At 41.9% G+C, this 13,023-nt stretch overlaps 1 protein-coding gene and 1 pseudogene across 3 annotated transcripts in view; one reads left to right on the forward strand and one right to left on the reverse strand.

Moving 5' to 3' along the window:
* Nucleotides 1-13,023, forward strand: part of HDAC9 (histone deacetylase 9) — a 470,793-nt gene that overhangs the window by 114,387 nt on the left and 343,383 nt on the right. The gene's annotated exons all lie outside the window — the stretch shown is intronic.
* Nucleotides 6,302-6,815, reverse strand: LOC143820828 (zinc finger matrin-type protein 3 pseudogene; annotated as a pseudogene).

A 13,023-nucleotide genomic window follows, 5' to 3' on the forward strand; every position in this document is an offset into this window, starting at 1 on the left:
AACGGACCCAAAGTGAAGATTTGCATACGGGAGAAACAAAACTGAAATGGGCATTTGGGGACTGAAGCAGTATGGACAATTCAGACTCCTCCCTTTCCCCCTAGCTACTCCATATCAAAGTCTGCTTGTCTACCTTACCTACCTGTAGCTGAGCACAGCTTGCATCCGATTAGTGCCTCTTCCTCCAAAAGTGCCAGCCCTGTAGATATTCACAGGAGCTCCTGATGCTGCATTACCTATAGTCAGACCTCTATCGTGATCATTATGGTCTGTCACTGGCCATGGCTTTCCATAGTCTCAGAGATCTTGCACAGCCTTCACACCCAATGCAGATGCCCTACCACTGAGCCATGGTCTTCTATCTTACCTTAGCTTCAGATCCTCCTTCTCTCTCTCTGAGAGGTTTTATTCCTCCATGGAGGGAGGGGGGGGGGACAGGGTTTGTCCAGCATGTGCCATCAGGCAGCAAAGAAAGTCTTTCTCCCACTATAGCAAGGCATTTCCAGCATATCAAAGTTGTCGGTTTTCAAATGTCAGCAAGTGAAAGGGAACCAGCTCTTCAAGAGACACATGCTTAATGCTGCTCTCATGCTTTGAATCTGTGAGGCATTCTCCCCCCCCCCCCCGATCATTAACATTCCTCAGCTGTTCCTTGAAATTCCCGTTTTCTACGGATAAGGTTCTGGTGATGTATATGTGCCCTCTGCTTTTAGGATCATGATGTTTCTTGTAGAGAACTTTCAAGTGTTGCTAACAGATTTACTCCTTTGCTGTTTGTGGCTCTCCCAACCCATCAGTCACTTTTTGCATGTGTTGCTCCAGACATAACACTGGGGGCTTTGCAATTTTAACTCTTTGGAGGTTTTAGTTCTCTCCTGCCCTGCCAATGCGGATTTTAAGAACTCAGCCCATCTAGGATATTGTTCTTTAAGAATAAGAAAGGTTTCCCGGAGGGTGTTGAAGTCCGTCACTGCTGCATCATTAAAATGGAATGCCAGTAAATTGGAACTGCAGATCTTGGTGAATTTTGCCCAGCAGCATTAATAGAGGCACATCTCAAGAGAGCCAACATGCTTATTTAATCATTGGAGGAATGTTGCACGCTGTCCTTGGAGCAGCAGTCTACAAGGAAAGAGGAAGTCATGTTTGCTTTCATAATAATACATCAGTCAGGCTCAGGGACATTCCTTCATCCAAGTCACCTGCGAGTCACTTTAATATATTAGCCATATCAAAAATAAACTGTCCCTGGCTATAGGGTTTCGTTTATAAATTCTCTAGCTTCCTGTCGCTATGTGGAAGAACAAACAGCCAAATAAACAACCCCAAAATGCTACAGACATCACCACACTGGAAAAAAAAATCTTGTTTGGTTATGTTGTCTCTTAGGGCCAAGATAGATAGGAGGTCCCGGAATGGATCTTCACCGTCGTTCAAAGGGAGCCTAAGTTGAACAGGCCTATGATATAAAGGGGTTACATCTTCATCTCCTCTGTCTCCTAACCCCAGCAAGAACTCCAGCTAATACTTGCCCTATTGGATAAACTTGCTAGGTCTAATCTGGAGCCTACCTGTTTCCACCATAGGGCAAGTAACAGCTCCAAGGTGGGGAGGGAGTGATATGGCAAAATGGTATCTGGGTGATTCTCTCCCTATCACATGGCCTGACCTGATCTGAATTAGGGGCTTCCACTCTTTAGGGGATTGGTTTACAGATTTTCAAGGCACACAATTAGATCAGCCCTTGACTTTACACAATTTGCTCTACATTCGCTAGTTCACCATGTCATGCATTTGACATGTAATTGCTCACTGGGCATTTGATTTAATTTTCTGCACATTGCCAGAAATGGCAGTGAGTTTGGGGGCAAGACATGGTCTCTGCCAAGCAAGCAGGACTGGAGAAGGCCAAGGCTACTGTGACTAGCTTGGTGGAAGGGGACGACTGTGAGAAGCTTACTGTACAGGGAAACAAGACTCCCAGTCACAACCTAGATGACTGAAAATTGTTCAAGTGACAACATAAGAAATCGGTGCGGTGTCCCCCATCCCTCTCCATGCTTCACAGCCACCACCTACAATTAAGAACTAAAGATCCATAAATGTTTATGCTCTGGAAAACTGATGTCCAGATTAATGGACTGTGTTTTAGTATTGTCATGTATTCCACCTGTATGCATATTATAGATATTTGTACTGTATTACCGCCCGCCAATGCACTGGCCTGGGTGTTTGGATTGCTTTTTTACAATGCTAATAATAGAGCAGGAACAAACCTTTAGGCCAGATTCTATTCTCAGATCTGCACAGTTACATCCCGCTTAAGTTAATGCCAATCTTACGTCTTCCTGCAAGGGCAAAGTTTGCCCTTCATTTTCATACGATCTTGGGAAATGAATTTGAAATGCCTTTAGCTAGCTTGGTAGCAGCTTCTTACAACCTACTGATCAACTATATTTCCAGGGGATGTTTTACTGCATTTTAGTTACTATTAAGGTTTTGAAGCATGAAGTTATGTATGTCTCCAGAGATGCTGCCACTGCTGGAGGAGAAATTTATTTTTATTATTGGAAGTCATTTTACTACACAAGACTTTCTTTTTTTACTTTCTGTGCTTGTCTTTAGACTTTCTTGGGAATTGACTGTGGCAGGTTTGCGTTGGAGTTGTGTCCATCTGGAGAAGCAATTTTTGCAGATGCACAAACCTTTCGCTTTACAATTGGATAAGGCTGACTATGTAAATGATTGCAGATGCCTGGGAAATAAAACGGTTCCCCTAGCCAGTTACTCTGAGAATATAGTTGGATATCAATTGGAGAAAATACCCAATAAGAAAGCTGCTGTGCTATGTATCGCATTTGCATTTTTACTTGGCCACACACTTTTTCATTCTAAACATAGATTTTTTATTGTTTGTCTTCAGTGCTACCAGCAGGCATTACCAGAAGAAGGACCTGCTGACCTGGTCTCTCCTGGGCCACAACTGCAGATGGTCAGAAAGTGCTTTTGTAGTGACAATGGTGACATGGATTTGGTGAGCCAAAGGGCCCTGTAAAGCTGCTGACTGTGATCAGGCTTCTCGAGCTGTTTGCTTTCATCTTGTCACAGATGCTGGCATTAAACATAGTGCAGTAGAACGGGCTGCTGCAGGTGACACACATTTAATTTTAATTAATTTTATATCATATTTCTATCCTGCCCTTCCTGAAGGTTCAGGGCAGGTGACAACATGCCAAAATACAAACATTATTAAATTGTACATTTAAAAAAAATACACAGGTATAAAATCTAAAATTACTTAAAGAATAGCTTCCCTAAAATTGCAAAAAAAAATTTTTTGGGGGGGGTGACTTTAATGCACAAATTGGCTGTGCACAAATTGGCTGATACCCAGTCTATGGGGTTTAATGATCTTATTGTGGAACATGCCCTCATGAGACATATTTATAATGATCAGTGTATTAACAAACCAGGCCTGAAAATCTTGGAACTGCTTTCATCCTTTAATTTGTGTGTTTTACATGGATCTAGTTATGACTTGTCAAGCAGTACATTTATATATCAGTACAGTGAACTAGTACCATTGAGTATATCACTGTTATTGATGATCTTCTGCCTAGAGTGCTTCTATTTGATGTATTAGAAACTTCACTCAGTGATCACAACCCTTTAAGGCTATCCATTAGTTGTCATAAGGATCTATTCTTGCTCCCTAACTTAATGGAAAATGAAGATATTGGCCATAGGAAATATAAATGGTGTGATCTTCTCCAGAGACTAGTTGAATGAACTTTGGAGAGTGAGGAAGGGTTGTCCTGTGCTAAGGCCCTCTTAAAACCAGATTGTGATGTTAGAGACTGTGACAATGTAGTCAACCCCCTTAAATCTCTATTTATATATATAAGAAGCCCTCAAAATCACCCCCCTCTATTGAGCATGCTTGGTTTGATGGGGAATATAAAACACACACACGCAAAAGCTGCTGAAATGCATTAGAACTGCAAGAATGGTCAAAGATAAGGATTTATTAATCCAGTTAAGGAGGGTTAAAACTCAATACAAAGAACTTTTAAAAGGAAAGAAACAAGAACACTCTATTACTGGAACAACTTGCGGGAGGCAGTCATCCACAAAAAATGAAACACTCCTTTGGGACTTGATCTCATCAGGCACCAAGAATCTTTCTCTTTGTACCGGAACATCCATCCAAGCAGGTACTTGGTATGTTCATTACACAAAAATCCTTGGAAACGGTACAAGAAATGGTGTGACCCAAGTGTTTCCTGATGCATCTGTAGTCTGGCCCCGTGTCAGAAGGTGAGATCAAGCCATTAATAATGTCACTCCCTCCCATTAAGCACCTGGAGAGGACTTGATCCCTTCTGAGTACTAAAGTATTTTCTGACTGGTGGACTCCTGTACTCTCAAGGCTTTGTACTCAAATTAACAATGCCAGTAAACTACCTCAGGGATGGACAACTAGTATTATCATCCCCATCCATAAAAAGGGTGACAGAAAGGACCCAAGGAATTTCAGACCGCTTAGCCTTATACCCATAGCATCAAAATTATATGGCAAATTTTTGACACTCAAATTAGAGGAATGGGTTGAGGAAAGCAATGTTTTACATCCTCATCGATTCGGCTTTTAAAAAGGGCACTGAGCGATCAAATATTGCTGAAAGGTCCCACAAGGTGGCCTTTGTTGATTTAGTGGCAGCTTTTGATTCACTGAACAGGGAAAGGCTCTGGCAGAAACTTCTGAATCTTGGGGTTGAGGTGAGCCTAGTATATTTGATAAGACAGCTCCATTTAAACACCACCATAAGAGTCAAGGTAGGAACTTGCAGCTCATTTACAAATGAAATACCAGTCTGAAGGGAGGTAAAACAAGAGTGTGTGATGGCACCTTTGCTTTTTAACCTGTACATCAAGGATTTAGCAACCAAGTTATAGGCACCTGAATTTACACCCCCATCTGTTGGTCAGACAAAGTCAGTTCTGCTTTACGCAGATGATATGGTGCTGATCTCTTTGACCAGAATTGGTCTGAAGAGACTTCTCGATGAACTGGGATTATGCTGTAAGGAGAAGGGATTAAATATAAAGTATGAGAAAAACCAAGGTGGTGGTATTTAAGAGGTGACAAAAGAAAAGACCCCCCTGGAGTATCTTGGGCACACCAAGTGAACAATGTAGCACCTATAAATACTTAGGTATAACATTCAGTGATACACTGTCTTGGAAAGCCCATGTAACAACTCTATCGGCAACAAACCTGAGAAATTTGGGGGACTATAGTTTAAAAAATCCTCAAAGGGGGTTGCCTGGTGGATCCAACCATCAAGTTATTTGGCAGCAATGAGATTCCTTGCCTGTTGCATGGTATCCAAATCTGGGGCTGGGGGGAGCAAATTCTGACTTCAAAAATATCTTCATGAGAAGAATCTATACTCTCCCAACGGGGTCTCCAGCAGCCCTTATGTGAGCTGAGACTACCTTCTCTAAGTGCTCGGGTTAATACAACCATCCTGAATACTGGATGAGGCAGGGACGTAGAGACATAGATTCCCTTAATGGACAGAGCCTGCTGTTATTATTGGGACAAGATAAAGCTTGCTCCGAGTACTTCAACATAATTCAATCATGATACTCTGTCTCTGATGACTAATAAGAACTAGTGGATCTATCAAATGGAAGCAGTAATTGATAGTGGGACAACTGCTCATTCTAAAGTAACACCCTTTCCAATTTTTTTGAAAGGGACATCTCCGATCTGCATATCTTGTCAATATTCCAACTCTAACCTTAAGCATGGCATTTAGTTACTTGAGGTTTCCAAGCAATGCCAACTTAGGTCCACAGAGGTAGATTTCTTCACTCCCCTGTTTCAGACTGGCTTTGTATCTGTGGCAATGTGGCAATTGAGGAGCTCATACACAATGGCCTGGACTGGCCTATCTTCAATGATCTGAGAAACAAATTTATTAGGAAACTCTTGCCCTGGAGCACTACAAAAACTGAGATTTTTACATTTCTGATGTCAGATAAAGATCCTTATGTCTCCACTAGAGTGGAACTTTTTGCACTGGCTGCCAGAAAAACTAGGTCCAACTTATGCCCGCAGCACTTTTAATGCTCGATTGTCTTCTCTTAAAATGCCAATTTTAGCTCTGTATTTTATTGATTATACTATTTTTTTATCTGGTCATTTTATACATACAATTTTATACATAACCAATTGTTTGGTTATATTCAATTTTGTATGACCTTGTTTTGATATGCCTATGATGGCCAATGGCTAATACAATAAACATTTCTTAACTAACTGGTAGTGAGCCCGGACCATGGCCAGGGAGCTGAGCAAAGCATCATACAGTTTGCAGTCGATGTTCTCAGTGGCCAGAATCACATGGCTACCCGGTTTTGATGAGGCCCCTTTGGGGAAAAGGAAACCATCAGATGCATGAAAAGCTAAAGTAAACTATTCAGTCTGTCTGAAGCTGAGCAGCTATTGGCAACATAATAATTTTGATGTTTCATACTATGGTTTTTACTCTGTTACTGAGCCTGGGCGTTCTGGGCAGAATCCAAGTTGACATTACAAAGTCTGCAGCACAAAGATTTTCATAGTTCCTCCAGGACTGGATCCTGCTTCACCACTGTAAGCCAGTTCTTCATCCTGGGCAGGCGGCAAGGATGACCCAGGCGGAGGGGTTTCTTTACAAGTTGGCTGTGGTTCTGTCAGCTTCTGACACAGGAAGCGATAGCATCTTCTGAGGAGGAGGAGGTCCAATTTGCTGCAGGAGAATCATTGGCCAAGAATCCTTCTGGCATACTTTTTGGAATACATACAAGGAAGAGATTGGCTTCCTAAGGATTGCAGGAGGAAGTCACCCGAGGAGCTTGACAGGGTTCTCCTCAGTCTGCAGGAAACTAGTCATGCCCATTCCCTAGCTTGAGATGGCTGGCTCTGGCCTGGCTTTTAAATTTGACTGATTTGTTGCTGACACAAATGGATCTGCTCTGGACATCTGCTGTTTCCTTTCTTGACTCCAAGGCATATAGTAGGTGGGCAGGACTTCGGAAGGTGGGTGTTTGGAAGTGATTTTGTTGGATTTTTCCCCCTGTTTCGATCTTCTGTTGTTCATTCAAGACTGTGTTACCTGTCTTCTGAGGAAAGGAAGATGTGACTAAAATCAGCCTGAGATTGCCCAGTGGGAGCAGCTCTTTCATCACCTCAGGCTCTTTTCTTAGCCTCCCCACATGGAAAAAAATGAACAAAAACAGGAAGGGCTTTGAGGGAAGAAATCAACTTAAAGTTTAGTATTCCCTTGCAGCAGTTTGCTTTTTTTCAAGCCAAATTCCTGCGCATGGTTTGCCAGGACAATCTCTGGGTTTCCGTTCTGAACTGGACTAACAGAAATGGCTCCAAAACACTGATTACATAGTGATTGTCTGTGGGCTGGGCAGAGGAGTCTCACTATTGTAGACTGCATCCTGACATCTTAGACCACATGAGGACTAGCAATGGACTGTTAGAACTGGTGTAGCTTCCTTGATCTTCCTTCTTTTAGTGGGGCCTGTTGCTTTCTCAGAGTCTGTTGGCTAGGATCCAGTGAAAGACTACTGTATGTGCACAGGCTCTTGCATAAACAGAAGTGCTGAAATTGAACCTTACTGTCTTCATGCACTAGAAGGAGGTGATTGCATTCCCATTATCTTGTCCTTCATGCATAAGACATAGTACAAGGTATTTATTTCATCTGTTATGTTTTCAGAATAAAATCATGTAAACTGTCATACATTCCATAGCTCCATATGAACATTGCTATTTCATTATAAAATCAATTTAATCAAACTTGGCAAGAACATAGTCTCTTTCTTATAAAAGAGCCACGGTGATTCTGCTGAATGCTTTCTATGAGTTTGGTTCACCCTAACGAATGAGACATGGAATTTGTTCATGGTTTTGAATTTAGATAGACCCAAATGGCTATTTTCTTCTGCAGATTTTAATATTCATCTCACCACCTATTTCTACTCTTCTGTAGAGTGAAAATATTACAGCAGCAGCAGTTTGAAGCATAGAAATAATAAGGGTCTCTAGCAAACTAGTTTCTGCCACTAATTTTCTTCTTCTTCTGTAGCTGAAGGTCTTCAAAGCTCAGAAATTGCTGATGACTTGTTTTTGTAATTTATTTATCTTTAGTTGTGGAGCCATTTGAAATATCAGTGGCTTATCTGGTGTATCCATGCTGGTTTGTTTGTTTGTTTTTTGCCTAATTGGACATTTGTTCGTCCCAAAGTTAAAAGTTCTTAAGAACGAAATTTGTAGATTGGCTGCATCCTGCTTTGCTGGTGGATTAGAGAAGTGGTGACCTAGCATGTGGATCAGGCAAAGCTTTTAATGCGATTTGAGACCAAAACCAATTTCTATTTTTAAAAAATCCTTCCAAAAACAACGTTTCTGAATTGGCATATTTCTCCTTGGTAGTTCCTCAGTGTTGCCCATAGAGGGAGCTCTGGTAGAAGATTCTCCTGTTCTACTTCCAGAAGTTGGTGAAAAGGTTTGCCCATAAGCAAAGCTTTTTCTGTTCCTGTTTCTTGCAGATAATCTTTTGATCTTTCTTTTCCTGGCCCACAAACGTGTAAATCATGTCAGCCATGTCCTTATGGTTGGCAACTGCATTAAAAATAAAGCAAGCGGCTTTATTTTCTTATGGTAGACATTCTGGAGCCCTCTGTTTTGGACCTGAGAGACATCATACCACACAACGTCTGATGGGGAGCATTTCTCTGTGTAAAATGATGGTAACACATGTACACATGGGCATCTTTTTTTAAATTAAAAAAAATGGGGAACAAATCTAGAATGGCAGTTTCCCTGACATAATGGCTCAAGGGCTGTTACTATTGCTGCTTTCCCCTCACAGTACCGTGGGTCTCTTTCCCCGACTTTCACAGCCGAGGCTATGACTATTCACTTTCTTTCTCCAGGAAATATATGTACAGGATTTAAATATTTTCCAAAGATTTGTTCAGTCTCATTCTCAGTTTATGTATTTTGGCCATCAGCAGTAAGAAAGGTTTGTGGGTGATTTGAGATGCGAGTAGATACCTGTCCCAAAGGCCGTGATGTAGCTTGTGAATGTCTAACGGTGGGCAAGGAAAGCTGGCATAGAAAACAATTATGGGTCAGAAGATATTGGTGGGATTTTAGGAAAAACCTTTCAACTAGATGTGTGGTTGAGTGGTAGAATTGGTGGTTCACAAATGTGGTATATTCCCTTCCTTGGCAATGTAGGAGTCTTTGCCTTTACCTCATATAGTAAAGCTTGGATAAAACCACCAAAAAAATCCAGAAGTCACCTTCTTTACCAAAAAAACATTGACTCCGTAGATGGCAAATAGAGGGCCACAATATTTAACAAACAGAAATCTTTAAATATCGTGGTGTAGTCTTCCAGTCATCTGGACACTGGAGAACTCAGGCTCTACATGCCACAGAGAGTACCCACAGAGCATCCTCTGCCATTCTAAGATTCTAGTTCACCAAAGGAGATTCCTTTATCCTGGCAGCAATCAAGGTCTCCCAAGGAAAGGTTGTCACCCAGATCTACAATTCTCAGCTTTGTATTTACAAAGGAAGTTGCTCACTTGAAGTGGTACAATCTAAGTTCCTATGGACTGTCCTTGGAGTCCCATGATGTATTCCCAATCCCAATGCTTTTCTCAGACTAGAGACTGGGCTGATCCCCTTGGAGACTCCTGTATAACTACTTGCAGCCATCTACTGGTTAAAACTCATCTTCAGTCCAGTGGATCTTTTACCCTTGGATGCTTGCTGGCAAAGAGCAATTGAGGGGAAGCTCGAGGAGCACAGAAGAATTACTCTCCCCTGAAGAATTACTGCATCTTGGGTATCAGAAAGCAAAAGAAATGCTTAAGCAGTAGTTTTGGAATCATGCCCTACAATCAGATAAGGCACAAATACAGAAATATCCAATCACTCTGAAGTATGCCGGATAATTTTAATCAGCCAATTATCTTAGATCCCTTGAAATCTCCAAATATTGGAAAAATCTTTACCCTACCTGTAGCCCAGCTTCAGCTCACCTGGGAGGCAGATACCCTTGTGTTCCATTCCCTCAGTGGCTCTGTCCATGCCGTACAGGGAAGTGGAGTCTTTTGAACATGTTCTGCTACACTGCTCATTCTGCAATGACATCCCATCTTAGTAAATTGCTCCAATTCTGTCAACTTTACCAGGAAGATCTGAACAACTTTCCTTCTTGCAGACTCTTTCCAAGAGTTAACTAATAAAGCTGCCAAATTTTGCCTTTGGGTGTGGGATACGCAGGCATCTGCTTGAGTCCCGGTAACTTCACCTCTCAGTCAGAGGAGGGCATCATCTCTGTCCCCCCTCAATCCATGCTCATTATTTTGTGCTTGTCACACTGCATGTCTCCCTTTTTTTAAAAAAAGAATCCTATTACTGCTCACTCTCCAGAGCTGATTTGGTTTTGAAATAAAATTTTGAACTCCTTCACAGGTGATTTTTAAGCAGAGAAGGCTGGATGACCAATTGTCAGGGATGCATATACAGGGGGGTTGGACTGGATATTCTGTAGGCCCTTTCCATCTTTTTAATTTTGTCACCCCTGAGAAGGGGAAGGTTGATTCAAACCCCTCCCACCAGTGATTGACACAGGACTGACAGTGACCTGAGTACAGGGATCTTCAGTTAGGGAACATGTGGAAAGAACTGTGTCCAGTGAAGTCCCTTGTGTGGGGACTTCTGCTTGATCTGGCTAGGTGTTTGCTTTGATTTGTACCTTGCCTATTCAGGAAGGTCAAGGGATCTACAATTTAATTCTCCAGCTCCTACTGTCTTCATAGATGCTGCCACCTAATTTTTATTCATTTCCATGGGTTTTGCACCAAGGAGTTCTTGGCAGATTGCACTTGGAGTAGAAGGCACAATAAACATGAATAAGGGAAGTACTTAATCCAAGGAATTTGGAATAAAAATGCATGGTAGATACAAAGAAATGTATTGAAAATATATTTCTGCGATGTGACAATTAAGCGCTTGGGACTGCGAATTACAATTTTTAGACTATGTTCACAGTTTTAGTAATTAAGCAAACCAAGGTCAGCAAGTTGTAAAGAGGAAACAGGAGCTTTTGCAAATCTGAGGCTAATGTTATAGAGCAATATCACTTTCAGTTACAATTATATTTCCACTTTCCCACTGTCATATTTTTATGAAAGTTCTTCTTTGTATCAATCTCATCAGGGGAGGTGATGCAGCATTAGTAAACCAGTGAGAAAGAATGGGAATTTATGTAGATTTCCGAACATTAAAGCCCAGATAATTCATTGCAAGCAGCCCGTATGTTAAGGCAGCACTGATATTTTGTACTTCTTATAGCATGTTTCTCTCAAACCCAAATTATCCCACAGACAGTGGGAGACAATCTGTTAATTGAAACCTAGACTTCTTTCCTCCCTTTCTGAAGGCCTAATTTAGACTAGTTCTCAAAAGCTAAATAAACAGCCGTCTGCCTGCCTATTAAAAAATGAGTGTGTCAGGTTTCTGTGTATTTAAGTCCTTGAGTAAATCTCCATTTAGCTTTTCACAAGGGGCCTTGAAATATTAGAAAGAACCCTGAAATGCACACTTTGCTTACAGGGGAAGGATGTACATGAGAATGTCTTTTTTCTTTTTTTTGTCATGAGGTAACTAGTAAGTTCTGGTTAAAGCACACACTACTGTTATTCCAACTGCAGTAGTAGCTACTAAAGCTTTGAGCTGGATTCATCAGGCAGAAACTTAGCTGGTGAAAAAAAATTCTACTGACAAGGATTCATGCCCCTTATGTTAAACATCCACATAAGGGGTGAGAATCCTTGTTCCCTGCCCTCCGTCTCCCCTCTCTCCTTACCTGGTGGCAGGTGATGCTGGGCTGGCCCCACCCCTGCCAGTCTCCTGAGGCTGCCTCCGCTCTCCAGAGGGTGAGAGCAGCCTTGGAAGACTGGCAGCGGCGATGCCAGAACACTGAACATGTCTCAGTGCTCTGGCACCACTGCCCATCTACTGCCGTGGTCCCTGGGGGTGGAACTAATGTCATATCCGTAGATTTCCATTGGGGGGACCACGCCAGTAAATGTTCCACATCAACAAGATGTAAAGCAATCCTGGTGTCTGTAGAGTGGACTATATATTGGGCCTTCCACAAGCCTGAATTTGAAGCAGAGTTTAATTACCATGTCATCAGATCAACAGGCAGCATTTGGAAGCAGATGTATGATCAGGTTCTTAGTCAGGGCCATGCAGGTCTTGGGAGCTCTTAAAGTCAGTGTGAGAGAAAAGCATATTTTAAATGGCTAACCTTACCCACAGCATTTGGGGTTGCCTTCTCCAGCTTCTGGGATCCCTGGAGTTTGGAGGGCAGTGCCTGGGGAGGGATCTCAGTGGGGGTGGGAAGCCATAGAGCCTACCTTCCAAGGCTGCCATGTTTCCAGGGAATTGATCTCTCTAGTTTAGAGATCATTTGTAGTTGCAGGAGAACTCCAGGCTCCAACAAGAGATGGTTAGCCCTAAATACATTGTCTATGGTACTTTGATCACTTTTCCTTCTCCTCTGACTAGAGACAAACAAGTCTAACTTTAAGTTAATGTGAGGAAAAACAACATTTGTGATTTGTAGAAACATTTGTTTATTTATAGCTTGCTTTTTATTGCAGGGGCACCCATGCTGTTATGTGGTTAGGAAGGTGAGCTGTGGGCATTTGCCAGTTTATCTTGTTCTTACGCCAGAGAGTTCAGGGTACAATATGCAGTCCACAACAACTTTGTCAGAGGAGAGATGGTGACAAGTACCCCAGTGTCATGTTTTGTGGCTGACTTGGGCTATTATTAATGAAAATATTTTTGTCATATAGAGAAGCAGTCCTGACCTGGATAACCCCAATTTGGCCTGATCTCGTCAGATCTCAGAAGTTAACCAGGACATG

This window comes from Paroedura picta, chromosome 11 (assembly GCF_049243985.1).
Source record: "Paroedura picta isolate Pp20150507F chromosome 11, Ppicta_v3.0, whole genome shotgun sequence".
NCBI classification, from domain to species: domain Eukaryota; kingdom Metazoa; phylum Chordata; class Lepidosauria; order Squamata; family Gekkonidae; genus Paroedura; species Paroedura picta.